The sequence below is a fragment of the Nycticebus coucang genome, chromosome 8 (genome assembly GCF_027406575.1).
Source record: "Nycticebus coucang isolate mNycCou1 chromosome 8, mNycCou1.pri, whole genome shotgun sequence".
NCBI lineage: Eukaryota > Metazoa > Chordata > Mammalia > Primates > Lorisidae > Nycticebus > Nycticebus coucang.
The window spans coordinates 103,367,178-103,381,056 of NC_069787.1; the positions used below are offsets into that span (position 1 = coordinate 103,367,178).

At 38.1% G+C, this 13,879-nt stretch overlaps 1 protein-coding gene across 3 annotated transcripts in view; it reads right to left on the minus strand.

Annotated features, from left to right (window-relative positions):
* STAG1 (stromal antigen 1) overlaps positions 1-13,879 on the minus strand; it is a 411,299-nt gene that overhangs the window by 136,358 nt on the left and 261,062 nt on the right. The window lies entirely within an intron of this gene.

Sequence of the window (13,879 nt, forward strand, 5' to 3'; positions counted from 1 at the left end):
TCTATAAAGAATTGTGAATCTTTACAAACTAACATAAATGTAATGAATTAAAAGGAAATAAAAACAACTGTCAACATTAAATAATTTACTTTCCAGGCTGACGCAAACAGAAAAATAATCCACCTTAAGTCACAAAAGGAACAATCTTGGTCACCATACTGTGAACTGGCTGGCAGAACAACCCCAAAGTCAGCTGGCTCACTATCTAGATGGTTTTCACCTCACCCAATATAATCCTTCTGGGTTGATTTTCCTACTCTAAGACCTAAGAATTATGGACAAATACAATGTTAATACCTTTACCTTATCTTTCGCCAGGTTACTAGCCTTAGCTTTAAGAAAAAAACATTAAATGTATAATTTGATAAATCCTAATTTTTTTGTAGATCAACTTTCAAAGTTTCTGATTTACCATATATACTTAACATTTTAAGTAAATTTTAACTCTCTAATTTATGTAAGACAATTACAATTTTTAATGTTTCTAAATCTTTTGGTAATACTTTTTCTTTCATGGAGAGGTTCTATAGCCTAGTAGCTAATATCCTGACTTTAAATCCTGGTTCTGCTCTCACTAGCTGTTTGACCCAGGCAAGTTACTTCCCTCTTTCTTAGGTTTCTTCGTATCTATGAGCTCAGAGAATTACTAAGAGGATGAAATTACTTAGCGCGAGTATAATACTTAAGAGTTGTGTCTGGGCTCAGTGCCCATACCACAGTGGTTAGAGCGCCAGCCACATACACCCAGGCTGGCAGGTTTGAAGCTGGCCAAGCCTGCTAAAACAGCAATGACAACTATTACAACAACAACAAAAAATAGACGGGCGTTGTGGCGGGCACTTGTAGTCCTAGCTACTTGGGAGGCTGAGGCAAGAGAATTGATTAAACCCAAGAGTTTGAGGTTGCTGCGAGCTGTGATGCCATGGCACTCTGCCGAGGGCAAGATATTGAGACTCTGTCTAAAAAAGAAAAAAAAAAAAAAAGAGTTGTGTTTGGCACCTACTAGACCTTCCATAAATGTAGACTATTATAATCTTTCATTTAAGTTTCATCAATCTAGACATTTACAGACAATACAGCATAAAAAACTCTACTGAGGGCAGTGCCTATGGCTCAAAGGAGTAGGGTGCTGGCTCCATATGCCAGAGGTGGCGGGTTCAAACCCAGCCCTGGCCAAAAACTGCAAAAAAAAAAAAAAAAAAAAGCTCCAATATATAGCTCCAATATATTAATTTAAGCTGATATTCATTGTTCCTTTCTATGACCATATTATAAATTATTTATACATTTTCTCAATATGTACTTTAGGGTTGTTTCCAAGTTTTTGCTTTTATTAACGATGATCCATGAACATTCTTGTATATGTCTCCTTGTGCACATGGTCAGAGATTCCCTACAGCATAATTTTACAAATAGTACATCACTACTCATAAATATATTATGAAATAAATTTAGTGAGTGGCATCAAATACATAAAAGCATATAGAATAGAAAATACAGAATGTTCCACAAGTAGTAAGATGAGTAAGTATTCTTTCTTTAAACTGTGTACCCAAAGTAGGACATGGCCAACAATATCTGTAAGATACTTTTCTTTTCTACATAGAAGTAAAATTACTGGGTAAGAAGGAATAAATATTTTCAACTTTATCAGATATTAAATCATTTCCCTCTAAATCAGTGTTTCACAACCTTGCCTGACATTTGTTTGGTATTATCCTACTGTTTAATATATATTTCCATCTCTGAGCTACAGCTTTGTATACTCTCTTTTCTACCAGAGTGTCCCAATAAAAAATGGTAACAGTAGCAAAAATAAAACAAAACACAGTTCTAAAATGTAACTACAAAATACCCTCAAATGATACCACTTTAGCTCTCTCAGTCCTACCAAGTGGTAATTGCCATCAGGGGCCCATATTTTATTCCTCTGCTGAACTACCCTTATAAAAGGCAATCCTATAAACAAAACAAAACAAAACAGGCAAAATTTTTAAATTATACAATCTCAATGGAAGCAGGATGATGACAAATCAATATGTATGGTAAGATGATTAAAACTACTAGCAACCACTGAATACGGTAGCTACACATATACACAGCACAATTATTCATCTATTACTCTTAAGAGTTAGGTAAATTCTTGGAATTACCACTAAAATTATAAGTAGCTAATTTTAACAAGCTAAACTGAGAAAATAAAGATTTACATTTGGTTCTTCAGCAAGGAAATCTTACTCAAGTCTTTATTTTGTAGGCATCTCTATCTACATCTATGCCAAATTTCTATTTTTTTTAAATCTTTAAAATTATTCTTTCATGACCTCTTGTAACATGGTATGTACGCCTAATTTTTTTTTGAGATAGAGTCTCACTATGTCATCTTCAGTAAAATGCCGTACCATCACAGCTCACAGCAATCTCAAACTCCTGGGCTCAAGTGATTCTCTTGCCTCAGCCTCCCAAGTAGATGGGACTATAGCCATCAACCACAATGCCCGGCTATTTTTTTGTTGCAGGTGTCACTGTTTAGCTGGCCCAGGCCAGGTTCAAACCTGCCAACTTCAGTGTGTCACTGGCACTGTACGCCTAATTTCTAATGCCGTTTTTGTCTCACTTACTAGACTACTAAATACCTTATTTATTTGGAACACAGCTCTATAAAAACTGCCAATATTGGATACAGCATGTTTTCTAGGAATCCCAGTCCTTATTTACTTCAGATGCCAGTGTGATCCTTCACACCTTAAGTTGAAAATGTTAAATATCCTATTCTAGACTTACAATCTGATCATATGTATCCACATAGCATATTCTGTAGCTATAAAAAATCTCCATAAGATTTGTCTGTTTTGGTGTGGACTGAGTCTAGCAGGCAGGAGAGAGGATCCCTGCCTCCAACTGAGCTGAGCAGGTGGGTGGGGTGTGGTCCCCAGGCTCCAACATAGCCGGAGAGCAGAAATGTGGACGGCAGTGTGGACTGAATACAGCGGACAGGGTTCCACACTCTGGTTTTGACTGTGCCCAGGGGGCAGGGGCACTAATGCCCAGTTGGGACTTGGATAGGCATCTGGTGGCTCAGCGGAGGGGACTGGGTGCCAAATCCTTGGGGTTACAGGACAGAACTGACTGGATTTCTATCCACAGTTGAAGACCCTTGGATCCCTCTCTGTTGAGCAGGGTTTGTACTGCCCAAGACAATTTGATTGGAATTCATATCTGGGGCTGCCCACCAGGGGACACTCTGTGGTTCACCTTCGAATTTCTGAAGCTGGAAAGAACTGAATGGTGGGGCTGGGGCACCTAGCCGTCCGTATCTCTCCCCAGCTGAGATTTAAACCTAAACCATGACTTCTTAGGATAGAGAAGAGGTTGGCTGAAGTCAAAACAGAGCCAGCTGGTGCTATCTCACCAAGAAGGTCTCCAGATGCTCCAGCCAAAACTCTGAAAGAGGCCTGCGTAAGGTTGTAGGGGATAAGGTACAATTACAAGGCCTAGCCTAGTGCTTCAGTAAGGGGCTGATTAACTCTACTATTTGGGACCCCCAATTCAATCTCACCATACCAGTTTTAAGAACCAAATGGTAGAAAATAAACATGGGGTGGACTCATGGAAAAACAGTGGCAATATGAATAACCAGAGTAGATCAACCCAAGGAATGACAAAGGAGATACAACTGAAGATGCCATGCATGAACAAATGGCTGAAATGTCAGAAACAGAATTCAGAATATGGATGGCAAATAAGATGAATAGATTGGAAGAAAAGTTAGAAATTGAAATCCACAGAGTGGTTCTAAAGTTATCTCAAAAAATTAATGAATTCAAAGACAAAGTCACCAAAGATATGAACATAATGAGAAAAGAAATAGTAGAGCTAAAGAAAATGAAAAAATGATTCAAGGAGCATAATGAGAAAAGAAATAGCAGAGCTAAAGAAAATGAAAAAATGATTCAAGGAGCTCTGAAATGTAGTCGAATCTGTCACTAATAGAGTTACCCAGACAGAAGAAAGGATCTCTGAAATTGAAGACAAACCTTTTGAACATTCTCAAACAGTCAAAGAGGCAGACAAATGGAGAGCAAAAACTGATCATTCCCTGAGACAGTTGTGGGATCACTCCAAAAGATCAAACATTCGTCTTATAGGAATTCCTGAAGGAGAAGAGGATGGTCCTAACAGTAAAGATGCTCTACTCTAAGAGATTATGGAGAATTTACCAAGCATTGCAAGAGATACAGAAATTCAGATAGTAGATAGTAAACAGTTTCAGAACTCCAACAAGACTCAATCCAAATAAAGCATCTCCTTGACACATTGTGATTAATTTTGCCAAAGGTAAGATGAAGAAGAAAATTCTGCAAGCAGCCAGACATAAGAAAAGCATTACCTACAAAGGGAGAAATATTAGAATGACTGCAGATCTCTCAACTGAAACCTTTCAAGCCAGAAGAGGATGGTCATCGACCTTCACTCTCCTAAAACAAAACAACTTTCGGGCCAGAATCCTGTATCCAGCTAACTTGAGTTTCATTTGTAATGGAGAAATCAAATACTTTACTGACATAGATGTGTTGAAGAAATTTGCCATAACTAAACCAGTCTCCAGGATATTCTTAGACCCATCCTCCACAATCACCAGCACAATGATCTACCACCAAAGTAAACTAACCCAGAAAATACTGAACAAAACACAACTCCTACAGTGGTGAAAGGATTAAAAATATCCACTGGACATTGGAAAAACATGAGACACAAAACACTGCCATGCTTATCAATTCTCTCAATTAATGTGAATGGTTTAAATTGACCTCTAAAGAGGCACAGATTGGCTGACTGGATACATAAACTCAGAACCGATATCTGTTGCATATAAGAATCTCATCTTACCCTAAAGGATAAAAATAGACTCAGGGTGAAGGAATGGACATCTATAAAATAGGCAAATGGAAATGAGAAAAAAGCAGAGGTTGCAATTTTATTTGAATATACAATTGGCTTTAAACCAACAAAGATAAGGGAAGATAAGGATGGTCACTACATAGTTGTCAAGGGAAATACCCAGCATGAACATTTATGCACCCTACCAGAATGCTCCTCAATTCATAAAGCAGACCCTAATGGATATTAAGAACTTGATATCTTCCTGCACTATAATAGTTGGAGATTTTAATAACCCATTGACAGTTTTGGATAGATACTCCAAGATGAAACTAAACAAAAAAATAGTAGACTTAAACTTGACCCTAGAACAAATGGACTTAACAGACCTCTACAGAACATTTCATCCTAATAAAAATGAATATACATTCTTTTCTCTCACATTTTTTTCCCCAGCCCCACAGATCATTGTCCAAAATTGATCATATCTTAGGATACAAGTTTTATCTCAGCAAATTTTAAAAAATAGAAATTATTCCTTGTGTCTTCTCAGACCACCACAGAATAAAAGTTGAACTCAAAAGCAAAAGCAATCTTCATACTCAAAGTCGTGGAAACTAAATAATTTTAGGCTGAATGATAGCTGGATCAAAGATGATATGAAGAAGGAAATCACCAAATTTTGGGAACAAAATGATAACAAAGACACAAATTATCAAAACCTATGTGATATTGCAAATGCAGTCCTAAAAGGGAAATTTATAGCATTGGAATCCTTCATCAAAAAAAAAAAAAAAAAAACAGAGAGAGGAAGCCAACAACTTAATGGGTCATCTCAAGCAATTGGAAAAGGAAGGACATTCCAACAGCAAACCCAGCAGAAGAAAAGAAATAACCAAAATTAGGGCAGAATTAAATGAAATTAAAAACAAAAGAATCAGTCAGAAGAGCAATGAAACAAAAAGTTGGTTTTTTGAAAAGATTAAAAAAATTGATAAATCTTTGGCCAATCTAACCAGAGACATAAAAGTACAATCTGTAATACAGTCAATAAGGAACATTAAAGGAGAAATAATAATACCTCAGAAATTCAAAAAATCCTCAATGATTACTATGAAAAACTCTATTCTCCAATACCTAGAAGCATGCCACCTTCCTAGACTCAACCAGAAAGAATGAGAAATTTTGAATAGAACTGTATCAATCACTGAAATAGCATCAACTATATGAAATCTCCCCCCTCAAAAAAAGTCCAGGACCAGATGGCTTCACATCAGAATTCTACCAAATCTTTAAAGAGGAACCAGTACCTATATTATACAACCTTTTATAAAACACAGAAAAAGAAGGAATACTTCACAACACATTCTATGAAGCAAATATCACCCTGAACCCCAAACCAGGAAATGATCCAACAAAAAAAGAGAATTATAGACCAATATCATTAATATCAATGCCAAAATATTCAATAAGGTCTGAGCCAACAGAATTCAACAACACATCATAAAAATCATATACCATTGATCAAGTTGCTTTTATTCCACGGTTACAAGTTTGGTTCAACATATGTCAATCTATAAATGTAATACATCACATAAATAAAATAAAAAACAAAGATGATTGTTTCTCTAGGGTTCTCTCAATTGATGCAGAAAAAGCTTTTGATAAAATCCAGCATCCTTTCATGATCAGTACACTACAGACAATAGGCTTGGGGGGAGGATGGGCGGAGGGAGGGTGATTGGTGGGATCACACCTATGGTGCATCTTACAAGGGTACATGCGAAACTTACTAAATGTAGAATATAAATGTCTTAACACAATAACTAAGAAAATGCCAGGAAGGCTATGTTAATCAGTGTGATTGAAAATACGTCAAATGGTATATAAAACCAGTGTATGGTGCCCCATGATTGCATTAATGTATACAGCTATGATTTAATAATAAATAAAAAAAGAAAATAGGCTTAGATGGGCCATTCCTTAAACTGATAGAGGTCATATGCAGCAAACCCAATTCTACCTTGATTACTTATTACTGTTATTATTATTATTTTTGAGACCAGGTCTCACTCCGTCACCCAGGTTAGAGTGCAGTGGTATTGTCATAGCTCACTAGAACGTCAAACTTCAAACTCCTCCTGCTTCAGCCTCCCAAGTAACTGGGACCATAGGTACATGACACCATACTTGTGTAAATTTTCAATTTTTTGTAGAGATGGGGGGGGCGGGGTCTCACCATGTTGCTCATGCTAGTCTCAAACTCAAGGTTAACTCAGGTGATCTTTCCTGCCTTGACCTCTCAAAGTGCTAAAATTAAAGACCTGAGCTACCATGCCTGCCTCTTTCAATGATCCTTTCAAGATCCAGTGAAGTCTCAGTTCTTCCATGATTCTTGTCACAGCCTATTACTAGATACTGCTTTTATGCCCGCTAGGTATTCATATCATACACTTATTTAAGTAGATGGAATAGTTATAAAATAAAAATGCTGCACAATGTAAATATTCCTTGATTTGATTACATCTTTTGACAGATTTTCTCATACCTAAGAGTAATAAAATTTTTGTATTAAATTCATTTTTTAACCAACCTAATCTCTGTTTCCAGTGGCTTCACCCCATTTAGAAAGGTTTGTAGCTGAGGCATTTGGGAGCCTCCAAATCAAAGATTAAAAAAAGTAAGGGCCAAAAGTAAGACAAGAGGAAAGGTATAAAGACAACATTAAGAGGGCGGTGCCTGTGGCTCAGCGGGTAGGGCACCAGCTGTATATACCGAGGGTGGTGGGTTCAAACCTGGCCCCAGCCAAACTGCAACAAAAAATAGCCAGGCATTGTGGTAGGCGCCTGTAGTCCCAGCTGCTCGGGAGACTGAGGCAAGAGAATTGCCTAAGCCCAGGAGTTGGAGGTTGCTGTGAGCTGTGACGTCAAGGTACTCTACCAAGGGCAAAAAAGTGAGACTCTGTCTCTGAAAAAAAAAAAAAAGAAAACATAAGATAAACTCATTTTTATAGTACTCTAGTATTGGAGCATTAAAATGAAGGCTTCTCTTGCACTTGGAAACTCACAGCAAGATAAGAATCAGAATAATTGGGGTGCAGTAATATTAATTCTTTGTTGTAACTCTCTTTTATAACATTAAAAGAATGATCTTGTTTCTATGAAAGATTTGTCTAATTTTTTGATTGTCACAGTATGTCTTTGAGAGCATAGATATGACCCTTTGATATCTGAACTTACATTTGCATTTTGAATTACTTTATTAGGAGATGGAAATTTTTTTTCTGCTTACAATAAAACATAACTCTAGTGAAATTTAATTAAACATTTCTTTTATGGATGCTTTCCCAGTAAGGACGCAGACTAAATTAAAATGACTACCAAACAAATTTCAAGAATAACTGTTGCCTAATATGGATGTTTTGACATTCAGAATGATTGTTCATGTATAAGGAATCTTATAGGAGTTGTAGAGTAAGAAATAATTACACATACTCCAAAACAAAGGTCCACTATCATCCAACTGAACTCATGTCTCAACCAATTCTGCCAGTAAGATTAGGATGGGGGAGAAAGTCACATTAGACCAAGTACTGTACAAAGAAATTATTTTTTAAAATAGCCTACAGAGGAAAGAATAGGTCAAAGAGTTACTGAAAATCTGTATTAGCAAGAACTTAAGAGAACCTAATATTCAAAAAGATGATTAAATATTATCTTAGAGAGTGTTGAATGTTAGTAAAGGGCATTATAAGGAACAAAGAAATGTAAAATGATGAAGAAGTGAAGATGTAGTCAAGGAAAGCTTCTGAGGTATTAATCTGTAAATGTAGACCTGAACAACTGAAACTTCTCTTGCTAAATAAATACATATACATATTTCGTTTATTATTTCAGGCTGACCAGAGTTATTTTAAATGCATTAAAGAAACATTCATTTTATGAAACTGGAAATACTTTCTTTTTTTTTTTTTTGTGGAGACAGAGTCTCACTTTATGGCCCTCGGTAGAGTGCCGTGGCTTCACACAGCTCACAGCAACCTCCAACTCCTGGGCTTAAGCGATTCTCTTGCCTCAGCCTCCCGAGTAGCTGGGACTACAGGCGCCCGCCACAACGCCCGGCTATTTTTTGGTTGCAGTTTGGCCGGGGCCGGGTTTGAACCCGTCACCCTCGGTATATGGGGCCGGTGCCTTACCGACTGAGCCACAGGTGCCGCCCCGAAACTGGAAATACTTTCTATCTCATTCTTGTTGCTTTATTTCTTAGTAAAAATAGTGATAAAATACACAGAAAGTCACTGCATCATTGAGAGTCTCATACAGAGAAGAGGACATGGCTATTTGCTACCTTAGTATTTTACTATTAATTGAATTTTAGGCATAAATAATATTAAAAATGAAATGTCAAAGATACATTAGCTTTCTAAAAACGATGCACTCTTGGAAGTAACTGAGAAGTAACTTAGAACAGAGAATACTAGAGGGTTTGGGGAAAGATTAGGAAAGATTTGTTAAAGCACATAAAATTAAAAAAAAATAGGTTCAGGTGCTCTGTGCCACTGGAGGAGGAATGTAGTTAACAATAATACAGTTTCAACTAGCTAGAAAAAGGATACTGAATGTTTCTAACACATTAAAATGATAAAAGTTTGAAATGATGAATATACTAATCAGTATATTAGCATATTCCTGATTTGATCAACATACATAATATGTATCAAACATCACTAATGTACCCCATGAACATGGAAGTATTGTCAATCAAAATAAAATAAAATAACCCGGTTGCAGTGGCTTGCTCCTGTAATCCAATCATTCTGGGAGGACTGGGCAGGAGGACTGCTTGAGCTCAGGAGTTTCAAGATCAGCTTAAATAAGATCAAGGCCTTGTCTCTACTAAAAATAGAAAAATTAGCTGGGCATGGTGGTGCATGCCTATAGGCTCAGCTACTTGGTAGGCCAAGGCAGGAGAATTGTTTGATCCCAAGAGTTTGAGAATGCTGTGAACGAGGCTGAGGTCATGGCACTTTTGCCCAGGTAACAGAGCAAGACTGTCTAAAAACAATAACAACAACAACAAAAACATATATGTGTGTATAAAATAAAAAAAAAAATTTTAAAAGACGTATTAGTTTTCAAAGGAAAATATCTTCTGATTTTTAAAACTATTTTATGAAATTTCAGTTCTCACTAGTACTACTTCACACTAATACCTCTGAGAAAAAGAAATTCAGAGTAAGAATTAAAATCTTTATTTACAGATGACATAATGTATGTAGAAAATCCTAAAAAAAAACTATAAAAACAAACAAAACCCAAAACCATATCATAACCCAAAACTTTTAACAGGAAAATATTTAACAGGAAAATAAAATATCAGTTGAGGCTGGGTGTGGTCGCTGAGAGTGCTAGGATTAGCACTCTGGGAAGCTGAGACTGGCATATTACTAGAGCTCAAGAGTTTGAGATCTTCCTGAGTAAGTTAGAGACGACTTCTCTACTCAAAAAAATAAAAAAAGAAAAGAAAAATTAGCTAGGCTGTGTGGTAGGTGCCTGTAGTCCTGGCTACTGGGAAGGTTGAGGCTTGAGAAGCTTTTGAGCCCAAGAGTTTGAGGTTGCTATGGGCTATGATGACAACATAGCACTCAACCCTAGGACTACAGAGTGAGACTCTGTCCCCCACCTCCCAAAAAATTAATTGTATTTTTATATATTAGCGAGGAATCAATCAAAACAGAAAATTTTCAAAATCCCATTCATAACAACATAAAACATTAAAAATATTTACAAATGAATTTAATAAAAATGAGATTTGTATACTGAAAGTCATTTAAAAGCACTCTTTAAGAAAAACTGCATGTTGTGGGCTCACATCTATAACCCTAGTACTTTGTGAGGCGAAGGCCCAGGGATTGCTTGAGGCTAAGAGTTCAAGACCAGGTTGAGCAACAGAGAGGCACCCCCATCTCTACCAAAAAAAAAAAAGACAAAAATTTAGCCATGTGTAGTGGCGCACAGGTGTAATCCCAGCTACTCAGGAGACTGAGGCAGGAGGATCAATTGTTTGAGCCTAGGAGTTTCAGGCTGGCTGCAGTGTGCTATGATGATGCCACTGCACTCTAGATAACAGGGTAAGACAAAAATAAACAAACAAACAAACGGAATTAAAGAAACCGTGAATAACATCTAAATTAAGTAGAGATATGATCTATATTCACGGATTAAAATATTCAATACCGTTAAGAGGAAAAGTCTTTCCAAATTAGTCTACAGATTCAGTATAATCCCTATCAAAATTTCAGATGCTTTTGTACAAAAATTGACATGATGACGCTAAAATGTATATGGAAATGCAAAGGACCTATAATAGTGGAAATAACTTTGAAAAAGAACAAAGTAAGTATTACCTAATTTTAAAAGCTTATTTTAAAGCTTACTCGATGATGGGAATATGCAGATTAGAAAGTCCAAAAATAAAACCTTGGGACATTGGAAAGTATTTTGAATTGAATGAAAATGAAAATACCACATATCTAAATTTAGGGGAAATAGCTATAACAGTACTTAGATAAATTCCTTGGAGTAACTCCCTAGATTAGAAAAAAAGAAAGTCCTCAAATCAATGACTTTGGTTCCATCTTTAGACACTAAAAAGAATTGAGGAGGTAGAAGTGAAAGCAAGCAGCAAAAAGAAAAATTTTAATAAACAGAAATCAACAAAATAAAAAATAAAAACCATAAAACCTGAATGTAACCAAAATCTCATTCTCTTTGGGGAACAAACCCTCACGGAGTGGGGGTGGGGGAATCAATAAAATTAGCTCAAGAAAGAATGAACAAAAATAGAAGAGTGGGAAAGAGGGAAGAAGTGTGTGTGTGTGTGTGTGTGTGTGTGCGCGCGTGTGCGTGTGTGTGAGAGAGATATAAAGAAAGAGACAAAGATGTTAAAATCACCAATACTATTAACAACTTAATTCTGACAATTGTTGAGTACAATTCAACAAGCTAGACGAATGTACCATTTTCTAGTAAAACATAAAGGTTTCTTAAAAAATTAAAAAAACCCAAACCCTCCAAAACAGATAACCTAAGCAGTCCTAAATATACTAAAGGAATTTAAGAGGCAAACTGGACTGAAGTGCACTTGGAGCAGTTGAAACTGGGAAGTGGATCACAGAGAGAAGAAATTAAGGCATTCAGCAAACCCACTGAGACCAAATGTGAAGACAAAAGACGAGTAAGAGAAAGGGAGAAAGCAGGGGACAGTTATGGAGTGGATTGGACTCAGAGAAGCCTGGAGCTGAATAGAAGAGTAAGGGAGACCCCTTCTCGCACCCAGGGACTCTCCCAAGCAGTGAACCATAGGAACTCTAACCCCATAAAAGAGTAACACCAGGGACCAAAGACTCAGCTTTCCTAGGAGTACTCTCCTTTGGGTCTCCCTCTTACCTAGTAGAATAGTGAGTAATTTTGGCTCTAGCCTGCTTATAACCACAACCTAAACTCCCTTTTCTTTTCTTAGCGCACAGTGTCCCCTCTTGAAGTCTTGTTCCCACTGCAAGAGTGAATTGAGGACATTAGCTCAGCTCAGGCTGCCTGAGAGGGCTACCCCACCCCCAGGAACCAGAGAGGCAAAGAGACTTTGGACCCTACCCAGCCCATATACTGACAACAGAAACAAGTGTTGCAGATGCCACTTTCTCTCTCATAAGCATCCAGCTGGAAGGAATGCCCACAAGAAAAGTAAAGAAAAATGGCCCTAACTTCCCACCTTATCTGATGGAAACAGGGTGGGAGGGTGGGGGCGGGGTTGCACCATGTGGCCCAGGGAACTGGGAGTACCCCATCCCCTACTGCAGGAGGAAACTAGGGCTAAATTAGCTTTCTTCCTGATAGGTGGGATCTATCCCACCATCTATACACGCTGGCCTGGAGGCACCTCTTAGAGGCTCTACCTCTGCCTCGGGGGATCCTGCCCTGGAAACTCCTGGGAGGCATACTGCAAACTCCAAATTCCCCTTTCCAAACTCCAGATGAAAGCCACGGCTTTTTGATTCTGTTGATGGTGGGGCTGAGGCTTTGCCTTGGACAGTTTGGCTTGCTATCCATGAGCTGCCCCCAGCCCAGGAGTGACAACTGGATGTTCTGCTTCCAGATTCATCCCAACCAGCTCAGAGAAAACAATGCTCCTACACCATGCAGCCCTGAAAGCAAGCTTAAGGAGGCTGTATGTGGGAAGGACCATAGGAAAAAGCAGTAACTCATTTAAACATTGATGAAGGAAAGTGGGGAGCTCCACATCCTATGGCCTCTGCTTCTGATTCCTACCTAACATTTTAGTTTCCAAATGGCCCTAAAGCCCTACTCAGTGGGTAAGAGTAACAACAAGCTGCTGCATCACGTTGACAGGCCCTCGAAGGAGCCTGGTGAACTCCTCACTCAAGGGCCCTTGAAACTGATTATCAGCTACTCAGTTTTAGTATCTAAATACCCAAAAATACCTACTGAGTAAGCTAACTACATAGCAAGCAGCTGCTTTGCTTTGGTATGTCCTAGAAGGGATGGGGCGGCTCTACATCCTGGGGCCCCTGAACTTGACATCAGGCCCTAAGATTAGGCATCCAATTAGTTCTAATAACTACTGAGTAGTTCACAGAACAAGTAGCCACTTCCTATCAGCAGGCCCAGGAACAGAAGTGGAGAGCCCCACCCCTGGGGCCTACGAAACTGATACTGACCAACCAGATCAGGCAGCAAAATAGCCCTAATACCTGCTGAGGAGGTGGTAGAACAAGGAATTGCCATTTGGCACTGGCAAGTCCTAAAAGGGGCATAGAAAGCTCTGTGTTTCGGGAAAGCCAATGTCATCACAAGCCCACCCAATTTGACATCCAAAAGGACCTAGAGATGGCTGAATGGTACTAATGCTAGGAAACAGGTGTGCCTCTTGGTTAGCTGAGGCTCTGTCTTCCAGGTTCCAAGTGCCTCCTTGGAGATGC